Here is a 16,657-nt window from a genome sequence, read left to right as displayed (position 1 = left end):
AGGGTTGTGCTCTCCAACTTTGTTCATAGCTGTATAACCTTTTAAAACATTGTAAGAAACTATCATACCTCTCTAATTGCTTTTCAAAATTAACCCCATATATTTTAAAACCAGCTTGGGAGAACTGGGAGATGCAGTGAGTCAGTCACTGGCCTTTCAGATCTGGGACTTGGATTTAAAATAAATCCTGTGAAGTGCTTTGGAATGTCCAGAGGTTGTGAAAGATGCGATATAAATGAAAGTTCTTATCTCTTCCCTCTTCCTCGGTACCTTGCTGGAGAAGTGGTATCTTTATCTTGCACCTGACCTGGAAATACTTAATGTTGGCACTAGGTATCTGATACAAAAAGTGTTCCATTCCTTGGCACGAAGAGCCTTCATCTCAATGAACACAAATTGCTCACTTCCTGATTGAGGCAGCCAACCTCTTAACACTTCCAAGGCTATGTATAGATTTATAACCTATTGGCACTTAGTTTCAGCTTCCAGCAGCCTCCATTGTTCATTTAAAAATAATTTTGAATACAGGCCAGTAAAGTCCAGACCTCAATCCCTCATTTAGAACATAAGAATTAGGAGCAGAAGTAGGCCATTCGGCCCCTCGAGTCTGCTCCGCCATTCAATAAGATTTTCTACCTCAACTCCACTTTACTGCACTTTCCCCATATCCCTTGATTACCTTAATATTCAAAAATCTATTGATCTCTGCATTGAATATACTCAACGACTGAACATCCACAACCCTCTGCTGCAGAGAATTCCAAAGATTCATCACCCTCTGAGTGAAGAAATTTCTCCTCATCCCTGTCCTAAATGGGCAACTCCTTATTTTGAGACTGTAACTCCTGGTTCTGGACTCCCCAGCATCCCTGATTCCTCCCTGCATTTACCCTGTCAAGCCCTGGAAGAATTTTGTATGTTTCAATGAGATTACCTCTCATTCTTCTAAACTCAAGAGAATATAGGCCTAGTCTGCTCAACCTCTCCTCATAGGACAATCCCTCCATCCCAGGAATCAGTCCGGTGAACCTTCATTGCACTCCCTCTATGGCAAGTATATCCTTTCTTAGGTAAGGAGACCAAATACTCCAGTGTGGTCTCACCCAGAGTCCTCTTTAATTGAAGTAAGACATCTTTACTCATACTCAAATCCTTTTGTAATAAAGGCCAACATACCATTTGCTTTCTTAATTGCTTGTTGTACCTGCATGTTTATTTTCAGTGATTTGTGTACAAGGATACCCAGGTCCCTCTGAACAATATTTCCCAATCTCTCACCATTTTAAAAATACTCTGCTTTTCTATTTTTTTTCCTACCGAAGTGGATAACTTCACATTTCTCAACATTATATTACATTTGCCATGTTCTTGCCCATTCACTTAGCCTGTCTGTATCCCCTTGAAGTTTCTTTGCATTTTCCTCACAACTTAGATTCCCACCTAGCTTTGTATCATCAGCAAACTTGGATATATTACATTTGGCCCCCTCATCCAAATCATTGATATAGATTGTGAATAACTGAGGCCCAAGCACTGATCCTTCTGGTGCCCCATTATTTACAGTCTGCCAACCCGAAAATGACCCGTTTATTTCTACTCTCCTTTCTGTCCGTTAACCAATGCTCAATCCATGCTAGTATATTATCCCCAATTCCATGAGCCCTAATTTTGTTTAATAATATCTTGTGTGGCACCTTATTGAATGTCTTCTGAAAATCCAAATATATCACATCCACTGGTTCCTCCTTATCTATTCTGCTAGTTACAACCTTAAAAAAAACTTCTAGATTTGTCAAACATGGTTTTCCTTTCTTTAATCCGTGTTGATTCTGCCCAATCCTATTATTATTTTCTAAGTACCATGTCCTTAATAATAGATTGTAGCATTTTCCCTACTACTGATCTCAGGCTATCTGGTCTGTAGTTCCTTGTTTTTTCTCTCATTCCTTTCTTAAATAGCGGGGGTACATTTGCTACCTTCCAATTGGTGGGAATCTTTCTAGAATCTATGGAAATTTGAAAGATGACAACCTATGCATCCACTATCTCTATAGCCAGCTCTTTCCAAATCCTAGGATGTAGGCATCAGATCCAGGGGATTTATCGGCTATCAGTCCCCTTAATTTCTCCAGTACTATTTTTTTACTAATACTCATTTCTTTCAGTTCCTCATTCTCGCTGGACTCTTGGTTCTTCACTATTTCTGGGAGATTTTTTGCATCTTATTCCCTGATGATAGATACAAAGTATTTGTTTAATTTCTCTGCCATTTGCTTATTCCCCATTATAATTTCTCCTGTCTCAGCATGTAAGGGACCTACATTTACTTTCGCTAATCTTTTCCTTTTTACATACCTGTAGAAGTTTTTATTGTCTGTTTTTATGTCTCTCGCTAGTTTACTCTCCTATTCTATTTTACCTTTCTTTAGCAATTTCTTGGTCCTCCTTTAATGAATTCTAAAATCCTCTCAATCCTCAGGCTTACTGCTCTTTTTGGCAACATAATATGCCTCTTCCTTTGATCTAATGCTATCTTACTTCTCTTGATAGCCACGGTTGGACCACTTTTTCCATGGAGTTTATGTGCCTTAAAGGAATGTATATTTGTTGTAAATTAAGAATTAATTCTTTAAATGCTAGCCATTGCTCGTCTACCGTCATACCGTTTAATGTAGTTTCCTAATCTACCTTAGCCAACTCGCTCCTCATACTTACGTAATTTGTTTTGTTTAGATTTAAGACCCTTGTTTTGGATTTAACTAAATCACTTTCAAACTTAATATAAAATACTATCTCTCATATTATGGACACTCTTCCCTAACTGATTTTACTTCTTGATTTTTGGAACTAAGATCCTTTCTCTCTGCTGTCTTTATCTCATCCTTTATTATCAGGGGTACCCCTCCTCTTTTTGCAATTTGCCTATCTCTTCTAAAAGTTAAATATCCTGGACTATTTAGTTCCCAACCTTGGTCACTTTGCAACTATGTCTACGTAATGGCTATTAGATCAAACCTATTAATTTATATCTGTGCTATTAATTCATCTATTTTGTTGCGAATGCTTTGCGTATTCAGATATAGTGCCTTTAGCTTTGACTTTTTTCTATTTTTCCCTGAAGTCACCTTAGTCACTGATGCTCTATTACCTTTGTTACTGTCTTTGTCCTTCCTGACCCACTCTGTTTATTTTTACCCAAAACTCTGCTCTGCTCTAGAACCTTGACGTTTCTCTTGCTGCTTTTAAATGTACTCATTCCTGAATCCACCGCCGTCGCACCCCCCACCCCCCCCCCCCCCCTCATTAGTTTAAAGCCCTGTCTACTGTCCTAGTTATTCGATTTGCCAGGACACTGGTTCCAGCCCGGTTTAAGTGATGCCCGTCCCAATGGAACAACTCCCTCTTTCCCCTGTACTGGTGCCAGTGCCCCATGAAGCAAAACTCAACCTCCCACACTACTCTTTGAGCCACGCATTTAACCTTCTAATCTGCTTATCCCTATGCCAGTTGGCGCGTGGCTATTACCTTTGAGGTTCTGCTTTTTAATTTGGTCCCCAACTCCTCAAACTCTGTCAGCAGAACCTCATTCCTAGTTCTACCTATGTCGTTGGTGGTATATCCTTACACACTACAGCAAATCAACACGAGGCACATACTGGAGACAAGGTCACTCTGTGACCTGTACCTTTATTCACAGGACCAAGAAGTGATGACCCTGCGTGGGACCTCCCTTTTAAATACCTGGATGACCAGGTGAGGAGTGTCTCCCACAAGTTCACCCCCTGTGGTCAAGGTGTGCACTTCTCAGGTGTATACAGTGTACAGTGTCATTACATAAAGGTTACAGTTATGTGAAGGTTACAAACATGACATCACCTCCCCCCAATGTCTTTGGGTCAAAGATTGAGTCTTTCAGGTGGTCGATGCTCTCTCGTGGAGCGCCGCAGTTGGGGCTCTGGTTGTTGAGCCTTGGCATGCATCTTTGTCACCTGTGGTGATTCCGGCTCGTCTGGGCTGGCCGCAGGGACTGTGCATGCTGCTGACCGTTCTTGTTGCTCGTTCTCTAGCAGTGGTGTGGGCAGCATCTCATGATCTTCCTCAGGTTCCTCAGTGTCCATGCTTGTTCGATCTCTTAATTTTCAATGAGATGCGAACTCCGGTTGTAGATCTTTAAAATAATTTTATTCTGGCAGCTGCAACAAGCTTGGCCTTATGCCAGGTCCTTTGTCCTTCTGAGAACACATGGCAAAAAAGGCTGTTCTTCTTCTCCTGGATCAATTTACAGAAATGAACTTGCCTTCTTTGACCTTATTGGTTCAATTGATATATTCTTAACCCCTAATTGGCTCGCTGCCAAAGGTACTGAAATGTCAAGTTGATTGATGACTTAATGCAATGTGCTCACTAACACGTAGACATGGGGTCTGTGTTTTCTCAACTCTGCAGCCTGTTTGAATTCTCTATCAATCCCCCCTTTGATTCTTTCACAAACTGAATCATAAGATATCACTAGTTAAATATTCTACAAAATAATTTCATACATGTTAATAGAGTTTCCTTCTAAAATTTGTTGATGTGTTTCACCACATATCCGGACTCTTAGCTTCCACACAAATTTATATCAACCCGAATTCCATCGTGGCCACAATGGAAGTCTGATTTTAATAGGTTAATTAACCTCATTCCAATTTAATCCAAATCAATATCTTAATTCAACCAGTAAACAACCTTCCCTTAAGTATAACATACCCCTGTGCCACGTACAGACAGTCTGCTGGGACCTGCAAGGTGTCTCACCTGCGGGACAGCAGCTACAGCCACCTGGGTGCAACAACATTTAATCAACATAAACAAACAATATAAAAGTAAAATAATTACAATGAATAGAATTAAACCTTCCACCAATGAAGTTCCAATTGAACCTAGCCATTCAGTGGCTCCACTCCACAAAGTGAATGATGGAGGTTGCTTAAGTTTTTCTACCTCCTTTTGGATATGCTCCGCTAAGTGGGTAATTTCTTCGGAGCTATCTGGGATATATGTGCAACACTCAGTTCCGAGTAGGGCGCAAGTACCTCCCTTTTCAGCCAGAATGTAGTCATAGGCCAGTCTATTCTGTAGGGCTACTGTGCGGATTGCTACCATTTCTGCATTGATTTTAACTAGGGCCTTTGAAGTATCATTGGCTACCCGTTCCACAAGGGATGCCATGTTAATGAATTCCCTTGCCAGTTTGGCGGTCCCATACCTGGGGATCAGAATGGCAAAGAACCTCTCTGTTTCTGTGATAGCTCTCTTAGGATGGTGTAGATGTTATGACAGTGACTTTATATGATACATATATGGCACAATATAGGCTAAATGGAAGGATCCCGTCCAATTCTGGGGCAGCCAAGGGTAGGCCTTGTGGCCACACACCCAATAGGTGCCATTATAGGCAATGAATGTTAGTTGTTTCTTTGTCAGCAACACTCCGGCCTATCCAGGCATTTCCATCTGTTTTATTCAGAATCCCTGTTACATTAAGAATTCCCAGTTAACATAGAAAACATAGAAAATAGGTGCAGGAGTAGGCCATTCGGCCCTTCGAGCCTGCACCGTCATTCAATGAGTTTATGGCTGAACATGCAACCTCAGCACCCCATTCCTGCTTTCTCGCCATACCCCTTGATCCTCCTAGTAGTAAGGACTACATCTAACTCCTTTTTTGAATATATTTAGTGAATTGGCCTCAACAACTTTCTGTGGTAGAGAATTCCACAGGTTCACCACAGTTTGGATGGTTCTGTGGCTTCATTATATTATAATTCCGCGAGCAGTTACTATACCCGATATTTTGGCCTCCTTTGATGTTTCTAATCAGACACACCGATTCCCCTGGTCTTCCTATCCCCATTGTATTAGTGATAACAAAAAATGGGGGCCGTTTGGAATTATTGTACCATGGTTGTTACCTCCCTTCAAAGGTAGTCAGGTTGTAACCTGCTGACTTCCATTTACGTGCCCAGTTTTCCGTATCTGAAAAGCATTGCCTGTTTTGTTTTGATTAATTATCCACTCAACCATTTCCGAGATATTCACGAGAACTGGCCTCAAGGGAATCCCTCCCTTTGAGTGAATAGGAATATGCGCACACACCTAACAACTAGAAATGTTACTTTGTTTGGCATAAATGTATGGCATATGTAAAAAGGTATTTACATGTAATGTTCTACTATTTCCCTTTTGTGCAGAGGGTCGGCTAGTAAGAAGTAGGCAAATGCCTAGAATACCTACAGTCAGTAATACAGTAAATTTATACATTTTGGCAAAAAGTAATTGTCCTTATCAGATTTCAGTTTCAGTTATGGGTGCTCGTTTAATATATGAGGCGTGGATCCAGGCTTTCTTTCCTTGAACTTTAACAGCTGCCTGGGTGATCAATAACACTTGGTAAGGTCCCTCCCACTTGGCATTCAAAGGTTCTTTATGTAACTTTTTCACATAGACCCAGACTCCCGGGATGATGTCGTGTCCTCCTTCGGGTGGATTACCCCAAGCTCCCAATACCTGTCGGGAAACAGAACTAATAGCATTGGTTAGGTCCTGACAGTATGTTAACAAAGTGTCACTCATGAAGTGAACATCAGCTTTCCGTAAATCAATAGTTCCTGGCAGCGACATGGCTCTTCCTGTTATAATTTAAAATAGGCTTAAACCTGTAGTTCTGTTCGGGGTTGCCCTAATGCTACATAGCACTATTGGTAGTGCATGGGGCCATGGTGTTCCTTCTTGGTGATATTTGGCAAGCTGTTGTTTCAGAGTTCGATTCATTCGCTCTACTTGTCCTGATGATTGTGGGTGATAAGGACAGTGTAAATCCCACGTAATGTTCAGCAACCTACAGACTTCTTGGCAGACAGCCTGAAGTGTGTTCCCTGATCTGAGTCAATGCTACTCGGGACTCCTCAGCGGGGAATGTAATTCATATACAAGACCTTTGCAGTGTGATTGGCTGTGGCTCTTTTAGTTGGGACAGCTTCTACCCATCTAGAGAATCTGTCGACCATGACAAGGATGTTAGTGTATCCTTGGCATGGAGGGAGAGATATATAATCAACCGACAGATGCTGGAATGGTCTGACAGGGGCAGGGGGCCTCAGTTGGGGCATTACCGTGATGGGTCTGCTACCAGCTGGGCATGTTTTTTAAATCCCCGACCCCACCAGCTTTTCTGGAACCGTGCCGTCATCTGTTGTGAGGCCAAATGTCCCCACGAGTGGATCTGTTGGGCTAAAAAAGGCATAAGCGCTTGTGGCGCGACTGGCTTGTCGGTAACTCTTTCTCTCCAGACACCATCTTCGCATAGCTTAATTCCTGCCTCGATCCATGTCCATTTTTCCTCTCGGGAGCACTCGCCTTGCATTGTTTGAAGGTCTCGTGTCAGCGTCCTGAGTGCTTTCAATCTGCACATCTGTGTTGGTTCTTCTGGGGGATCACCTTTAGCTGCCTGGTCGGCTAGGGCATTTCCCTGTGCTTCCGTGGTATTTTCCTTGGTATGGGCCTTACACTTCAGGATGGACACTTCCTGAGGTAATTGTATGACCTCTAGTAAGTCTCGGACTTCTTTTCCGTTTCGGATAGGTGTACCAGCAGCAGTGAGGAATCCTCTTTTCCGCCATAACAGACCAAAGTTGTGAACGACTCCAAAAGCATAATGCGAATCTATGTAGACATTAGCTGTCTGTCCTTCTGCTATTTGACATGCTTCTGACAGGGCCCGTAACTCGGCCTGTTGTGCTGACGTTCCTGAGGGTAAACATCCTTTAGCCACGACCTCATATAAGGTTGTAACTGCCCATCCTGCTTTTCTGGTACCATTGTCCACAAAGGAGGAACCATCTGTAAACAGGATGAAGTCTGGGTTGTGTTGAGGCTCCTCTGCTGCTAAGGCGGCTGCTTCTGTTTCTTTTAAAATCTCCACGCAGTCATGCTCTTCACGTTCTCCCCGCTCTTGCTCCCTCGATTCTGACATCGGGAGCATAGTTGCGGGATTAACCGGGCTGGCCCGGACGATATGGAGATTAGGAGCTTCCAAAACTGCTGTCCAGCGGGTCCATCTAGCTGCTGTCACCTGAGACATTCTATTCATAGACAGCAAAGCGTGTACGGTGTGGGGACACTTGACAATCAGCTTTTGGTCGAGGACTAGACCCGCAGTGATCATTACCGCTCGACATGTGGCTTCCATGGCCCTTCGGCAACTTCCCCATCTGAGGGCTACCGCATCCAGTTTTGCCGAATGATAGCCAATAGGTCTTTGCCGATCCCCATGTTCTTGTCAGTATAGCTGTCAATGTATCCTTCTTTCTCATGGACAAACAGGGTAAATGGCTTACCACTGTCGGGGATTCCCAGAGCCGGTGCCGAATGCAAAGCCTTTTCAAACTCAGGAAGGCCTCTTGCTGTTCCTTAGTGAGGGTGATGGCTTTTTTAGAGGCACGTTTCCCCTTTAAGATATCATTCAGTGGCTGAGCAAGCTGTGTGAAGGAGTCAATCCAATTTCTGTTAAAGTTACACAATCCCAAAAAGGACCTTGTTCCTGAATAGTGGTGTTTTTTTTAGCAGCCTGAATGGCTGCAGTTCTATCCTGGGTAAGTTCTCTCTTTCCTTGTGAAATCTTTTGTCCCAGGTATACAACCTCTTCTTGGGATATTTGTGCTTTGTCGATGCTGGCTTTATGTCCTTTCAGCCAAAGGTGGTCCAGCAAAGCTCGTAAATCTTGTTCATGCTGTTCTTCCGTGTTTGAAGCTAGCAGGATATTGTCTACATGTTGGATGACTGTGGATGACAGGGTAGGTAATTCTCGCAAATGGCTTTGTAAAGCCATGTGGAATACCGTAGGGCTGTTGTGGAAACCCTGCGGTAATCGGGTCCAAGTATACTGTTGTCCTTGGACCGTGAAAGCAAACCATTGTCGAACCTCCGGTGCCAGAGGCACCGACCAAAATCCGTTGGCCATCTCTATAACCGAGAAATATTTATGTTCCGGTTTGAGGGCATTAAAAATGGTGGAGGGATCTGTGACCAAAGAAGCTTTTTGATCAATACACTGGTTAGCTTTCCTATAATTGACGGTCAAACGCCAAGTTTCATTAGATTTCTGTACCGGCCACACGGGGTTATTGGAGGAGCTATGCGTTTTAATAAGCACCCCTTGTTTCTCCAATTGCTGAATAACCGGCAAAATTCCCGCGATGGCAGTTAGACTGATGGGATACTGTTTAATGCATGGAGGCTTCGTCCCGGTAAATGACGCAGGCTCCATCTGGAGTCGGCCACAATCGTTCTTATCTTTAGCCCATATCGGGTGTTCCTTCAATTCTTCTTTCTTCAAAGTTCTAATTGACCATGTCACCCGACCATCCTCGAAATGCAACGATGAATCTACTTGGATTAGAACGTCCATTCCTAAAAGGGGTTGATCCAGTGGGCCTATCCAGACCGGCATGGTTAGTTCATGTGGACCCAGCCCTATAAGTACCAGTGTTGTCCTTTAATTTCCATTTTATGACCCCCAACTCCATAGGCTGTACGTGCCCTACCATCCAACGGCAAAAAGTCCCCATATTGTAGGGGTAAGCATGTTAATTCCACCCCTGTATCTAAAAGACAGTCCACATCCTTATCGCCTACCCTCACAGTTATATATAGCCCATTTCCCCTCTGTTGTATTAGTGCGAGGAGGGGGGCCAGGGTGGGCTCTAATCGTTTTTTGCTATCCCAAGTAACTCCTTCTGTTGTTGTATTGTCAGTTGCTTAAATTCTTCTATGAGGTCGTTATCTTGTGACAAGCCTGCTTTGTTGGCTGAATTGTATCCCTGGCTGCGTCCTCTTCCCCGGCCATGACCTTGCTGTTTCGCCCTGCACGTCTTGGCCCAGTGACCACCTTTTCCACAATAATGACATTTTACGGATAATTTTCCTAATGACTGTTTATCGGAATCCTGGGATTTCCATCCCATAGCCTGCACAGCTCGGACTTTAGCTCCCATATCCCTGCCTAATTGGTTACATTGCTCCACCAACGCTGCAAAGATAGTTCCTCTAGCTTCCCAGTCCGGTAACACTACCTTAAACATTTTGGACAATCCTTTAGACCTGCCACGAAAGCTACTTTCAGGGGTCCAAACACTTGTTCATCCATTTCCTCATCCATATTGTTCATACCCGAATGTTCTAGCCATGTGCATCTAAACCGCTCGTCATACTCCAGGACCTCCTCTCTCTTCCTTTCTGTTGGCAGGCTGCAATTTTTCCCCAGTCTGTCTTAGCTGGACTGAAGGCTTGCAGCCAGTGTTTAATCGACTCCCATCCTGCGTTTAATTCTTGCTCATTCTGCCCCAAAGCTTCTTCTACCTTGTGATGCAATTTTCTTCCTTGTGTTTTTGGCACCATTATGGTCAAAATTTGCACTCCATCCCAGGGATGAAGTTGATATGTTTCTTAAGCGGTGCAATTGGTCCCACGTTTTCACTCCCCCTTTCTTTGGATTGGGCAACTCCTTGGACCATTTATCAATTTTCTCTGGGACTGCCGGATCATGAAATAAGTATTCTGCATACACCCTTTTCTTCGTTTTTTTTGGTTCCGTCTTCATCCGCAGTCTCTTCTGATTTGACTACAACTCGTTTTATTTTTAAACGGGGCAAAGCGCACCCCTAATTCTTCATCCTCCGACCCTGTATCGTCGGAGGACTCAGAATACGTATCTCTTCCTCAGTCGTGTCTTCGGGTTTGCGCTTTTAATTTATCCAAACATGGGTACCCTGGGAATTGACCGATACATTTTCCTTTTCCTATTACTGTCTCTTGACATAATGATTTTTTACATTCTTTAATTTCACCTTTAAGATCCTTAACTTCTGCTTCCGACTTTACAAGTTCAAGCTTTTTCTGTCTCAGCTGTTCACAAACCGCTTGCAATTGGTCCTTTGTACTGGTCAGGTCCCTCTATTGGGAATGCGTTATAATTTCATTCCGCTGTCGGATCTGTCCCACAACAGCTAAGGACCATCTGGTTTGCTCTTTATTTTTCATACGGGTTGTTTTACCCCAGATCCTTTTGATCTCGTCCAAGGACCATTGTCCTTTGGAGGTACCGTATTTTCATTCAATCTTAATACAGGTTTTAGATAAGTCGAATTGTTGCTCTATGTATTCTTTCAACTGTTCGAGGATTTCATCTATCGAAACCTCAGGTGTTGCCCGCCCACCTTTGGAGGCAATTCTTTGCTCTTATCTTCTGCTGCCACATTACTAATTTCTTTACTGGGGTCTCGAGTCGAAGGCTTTCCAGCCGATCAGTGGATCAGTGATGAATTAACTAACACACCGCCGACATCTATGGGATCTCGAGCCGATCACCAACCGGAGAGTTCGCAAACCGGAGGCTTTTGGAATCGCGTAGAAGGGGAGGTGAATTTAGATAATTGACCAGGGACTTTTATAAAGAGGAGTCCTTACCTCAGTATGCAGGTCCGATGTCCAAAATTCAGTTTCTTCCCTCAGCGATCCTGTTCGTGACGCCAAAATTGTTAGATCTCTTAATTTTCAATGAGATGCGAACTCCGGTTGTAGATCTTTAAAATAATTTTATTCTGGCAGCTGCAACAAGTTCTGGCCTTGTGCCAGGTCCTTTGTCCTTCTGAGAACTAAAGTAAATGTTGGTCCCTTAGAAGATGAGAAGGGGGATTTAATAATGGGAAATGTGGAAATGGCTGAGACTTTAAACAATTATTTTGCTTCGGTCTTCACAGTGGAAGACACAAAAACCATGCCAAAAATTGCTGGTCATAGGGATGTGGGAAGGGAGGACCTTGAGACAATCACTATCACTAGGGGGACAGTGCTGGACAGGCTAATGGGACTCAAGGTAGACAAGTCCCCTGGTCTTGATGAAATGCATCTCATGGTATTAAAAGAGATGGCGGAAGTTATAGCAGATGCATTTGTTATAATCTACCAAAATTCTCTGGACTCTGGGGAGTACCGGCGGATTGGAAAGCAGCTAATGTAATGCCTCTGTTTAAAAAAGGGGTCAGACAAAAGGCAGGTAACTATAGGCCGGTTAGTTTAACATCTGTAGTGGGGAAAATGCTTGAAGCTATCATTAAGGAAGAAATAGCGGGACATCTAGATAGGAATAGTGCGATCAAGCAGATGCAGCATGGATTCATGAAGGGGAAATCATGTTTAACTAATTTACTGGAATTCTTTGAGATATAATGAGCATGGTGAATAGAGGTGTACCGATGGATGTGCTGTATTTAGATTTCCAAAAGGCATTCGATAAGGTGCCACACAAAAGGTTACTGCAGAAGATAGAGGTACGCAGAGTCAGAGGAAATGTATTAGCATGGATAGAGAATTGGCTGGCGAACAGAAAGCAGAGAGTCAGGATAAATGGGTCCTTTTCGAGTTGGAAATCGGTGGTTAGTGGTGTGCCACAGGGATCGGTGCTGGGACCACAACTGTTTACGATATACATAGATGACCTGGAAGAGGGGACAGAGTGTAGTGTAACAAAATTTGCAGATGACACAAAGATTAGTGGGAAAGCGGGTTGTGTAGAGGACACAGAGAGGCTGCAAAGAGATTTAGATAGGTTAAGCGAATGGGCTAAGGTTTGGCAGATGGAATACAATGTCGGAAAGTGTGAGGTCATCCACCTTGGGGAGAAAAAAAACAGTAAAAGGGAATATTATTTGAATGGGGAGAAATTACAACATGCTGAGGTGCAGAGGGACCTGGGGGTCCTTGTGCATGAATCCCAAAAAGTTAGTTTGCAGGTGCAGCAGGTAATCACGAAGGTGAATGGAATGTTGGCCTTCATTGCGAGAGGGATGGAGTATAAAAGCAGGGAGGTCCTACTGCAACTGTATAAGGTATTGGTAAGGCCGCACCTGGAGTACTGCGTGCAGTTTTGGTCACCTTACTTAAGGAAGGATATACTGGCTTTGAAGGGGGTACAGAGATGATTCACTAGGCTGATTCCGGAGATGAGGGGGTTACCTTATGATGATAGATTGAGTAGACTGGGTCTTTACTCGGAGTTCAGAAGGATGAGGGGTGATCTTATAGAAACATTTAAAATAATGAAAGGGATAAACACGATAGAGGCAGAGAGGTTGTTTCCACTGGTCGGGGAGACTAGAACTCGGGGGCACAGCCTCAAAATACGGGGGAGCCAATTTAAAACCGAGTTGAGAAGGAATTTCTTCTCCCAGAGGGTTGTGAATCTGTGGAATTTTCTGCCCAAGGAAGCAGTTGAGGCTAGCTCATTGAATGTATTCAAGTCACAGATAGATAGATTTTTAACCAATAAGGGAATTAAGGGTTATGGGGAGCGGGTGGGTAAGTGGAACTGAGTCCACGGCCAGATCAGCCATGATCTTATTGAATGGCGGAGCAGGCTCGAGGGGCTAGATGGCCTACTCCTGTTCCTAATTCTTATGTTCTTATGTACCCGGTCCAGTCGGCCTAGCACCTCCTCCAATTTATGGAGGTGTTCTTTGGTGTCTCGACCCGTGATAAGGATGTCGTCCTGAAATACGATTGTTCCGGGGATGGATTTGAGCAGGCTTTCCATGTTCCTTTGAAAGATAGCGGCCGCTGATCGAATCCCAAACGGACACCTGTTGTTGACAAACAGCCCCTTGTGCGTGGTGATGGTGGTCAGTAGCTTGGATTCTTCGGCCAGTTCCTGGGTCATGAAGTTAGGTCCAACTTGGTGAACAGCTTGCCGCCTGCCAGTGTGGCAAAAAGATCCTCCGCTCTCAGAAACAGGTATTGGTCCTGAAGGGTCACTCGGTTGACGGTGGCCTGGTAGTCGCCGCAGATCCTGACCGAGCCATCCGTTTTTAGAACAGGAACGATGGGGCTTGCCCAGTCGCTGAATTCAATGGGCGAAATTATTCCCTCTCTTAGCAACCTGTCCAACTCACTTTCATTTTTCTCCCGCATCACATATGGCACAGCTCTGGCTTTGTGGTGCACTGGTGTGGCATCCGGGGTGATGCGTATCACTACTTTGGTGCCTTTGAAAGTCCCGACGCCAGGTTAAAATAATGACACGAACTTTTGTAGGACCTGTGAGCATGAACTTCGCTCCACAGATGAAACGGCGTGCACATCCCCCCCATTTCCAGTTCATCTCGGTTAGCCAGCTCCTCCCCAAAAGCGCGGGACCATTTCCCAGGGCAATCCAGAGTGACAGCCGGTTCTGAGATCCATTATGTATGACCACCAACATTGCACTGCCTAGCACTGGGACGATCTCTTTGGTGTATGTCCGTAATTGCGTGTCAATGCGTTCAAGTTTGGGTCTGCTAGCTGAGTGGCCACAGTTTCTCGAATTGTTAGACACTCATGAGTAACAGTACTCTCATCATCATAGGTGGCGTTCTTGTGTATGAGCTGTGGATGTTTGCCACCTGAACCCGCTGAACTTCAGCGTCCATTGCTGTGTCCTAGGCATACCCCTGCCTTGCAGACCCCTCTTGTGGTTCATCCACTTCGTAAACCAGCCTCGCTGCGAGCTTCCTGCACATCCTGGCTAAATGTCCACTCAAGTTACAATTTCTGCAGATGAATTGTTGAAACAGTCAGGTCTTCGCAACATGTTTGCCCCCGCACCTCCAGCATGAGCTGAGATTGTTGTGAACAAAAGAGCTGTTACCAGGCATTCTTCTCTGATTGTCTCTTTGATTACTCTTGAGCACTATGTTTGTGGGTGTCAATGGTCCCATCCCGGGACGTATTGTCCCTTGTAATGGTGTAAATGTCTGTTCAACCTGCCTTTGTCTCTGTTGAGGACCCATCCTAGAGTCTGTTACTGCCTGGTTCGTGTTGAATTGCCCTTGCCTGCCTGCGGGTTTCTGAGTCTCGTTAACAATGTTAACTCCCTGCTCCATTGCCACGTTGGGAGCAGAGTTGCGCGCGTATGTGATCTTGGTTTCCTCCTCCCCTGCCATGAAGGTTTGAGCTATCAATGCCGCTGCTTCCAAGGTCAAGTCCTTGGTCTCAATTAGCTTCCTAAAAATCCCGGCATGACCAATGCCCTCAATGAAGAAATCCCGTAACATCTTCCCCCTGCAGGCGTCTGTGAACTTAGAGGCTGGCCAAGCGCCGAAGATCTGCAACGAAGTCCAGTAGGCTCTGCCCTTCCCGACATCGGTGTGTATAGAATCGGTGTCGCGCCGGTTTGAGGTGCTCACCGATCAGTTTGCTGAGCTCCTCGAAGGTGTTGTCCGCAGGCTTCTTGGGTGCGAGCAGGTCTTTCATCAGCGCGTACGTCTTAGGTCCACAGCTGGTCAGTAAATGCGCCCTCTGCTTGTCAGCTGCTGCCGCTCCCAGCCAGTCCTTCGTGACAAAGCTCTGCTGGAGCCTCTCAACGAAATCCCAGTTCCAACTGTATTGCATGACGCAAGAATGGAGAGCACCAGTTCCAACTGTTGTTAAATTTCTACTAAATTAAATGACCTTGACCAGGGCAACAACGGACGTCCTACAAGTGCCAGTGGACTAAGACCAGGGGAAAATGATCAGAGTTCCTACTCTTGATTGCTATCCATAGCTGGAAAGTGTGCATGTGTCACCCATATATGGCCACAAAAGCTAGTAATCTAATTTATGTTACAAAAGGCAATGGTGCAATAACTGAAAATACTACTACCCTGTACATATTTTATTCAGCAGTGTTTGGTGTGGCCAATGGAAAACTATTCCATTCCCCAACATAATCGGCGTTTACCTTGACTAGCATATAAAAGCCCACCAAAATATTTTTAAAATACATCAATTGTGAAAGGTACATCAAATGTCTTTTGACTTGTAGCATCTACTACCACCAAAACTGATTAATATCGATAAATGTAGATATTCCTGTTGTTGGGTGGATACACAATTGGACACAACTGTGATGCGTCTCATAGTTAAATAATCTGCTAATGCTCGTCATCTAAGTGCACGGTTGATCTGTTACTGCTTGCTGAGATACTGAGGGTTGTGTGCTTCAGTAGAACTATACCCCAGAATGTGTTACAAACTTCAGAAAATGGGGGAGGAATCTAGCAGGAAATTATTTTAAAATCTGTTACGTCATCTCTTTAACTCTTTCACTTGTTTACCATTCACAACAAATCAGTGAAAAACTTTTTCATGAGGGAAAAACTTTTTCATGAGGCAAGAAATTAAGAAACTTCAGCTAAATATAAGACATGCTGTTGCCGTTTATGAAGTGATTGGCTGTTTCCTATAAAGGATTTTTTACTATTATGCATTCAGTCCTAAATCTCTCAGGAATATCTAAATTTATCGATATTAATCAGTTTTGGTGGGAGTAGATGCTACAAGTCATAAGACATTTGATGTACCTTTCACAATTGATGTATTTTAAAAATATTTTGGTGGGCTTTTGTATGCTAGTCAAGGTAAACGCTGATTGTGTTGGGGAATGGAATAGTTTTCCATTGGCCACACCAAACACTGCTGAATAAAATATGTACAGGTTAGTAGTATTTTCAGTTATTGCACCATTGCCTTTTGTAACATAAATTAGATTACCAGCTTTTGTGGCCATATATGGGTGATATTAGGCTATACATCTGCAACATCT

The 16,657-nt window shown here is 43.9% G+C and overlaps 1 protein-coding gene across 2 annotated transcripts in view; it reads left to right on the top strand.

Moving 5' to 3' along the window:
- LOC139265691 (exocyst complex component 1-like) overlaps positions 1-16,657 on the top strand; it is a 222,386-nt gene that overhangs the window by 81,471 nt on the left and 124,258 nt on the right. The gene's annotated exons all lie outside the window — the stretch shown is intronic.

This window comes from Pristiophorus japonicus, chromosome 6, assembly GCF_044704955.1.
Source record: "Pristiophorus japonicus isolate sPriJap1 chromosome 6, sPriJap1.hap1, whole genome shotgun sequence".
NCBI lineage: Eukaryota > Metazoa > Chordata > Chondrichthyes > Pristiophoridae > Pristiophorus > Pristiophorus japonicus.
The sequence above is the reverse complement of the archived record's forward strand: the minus strand, read 5'-3'. Positions and strand labels throughout refer to the sequence as shown.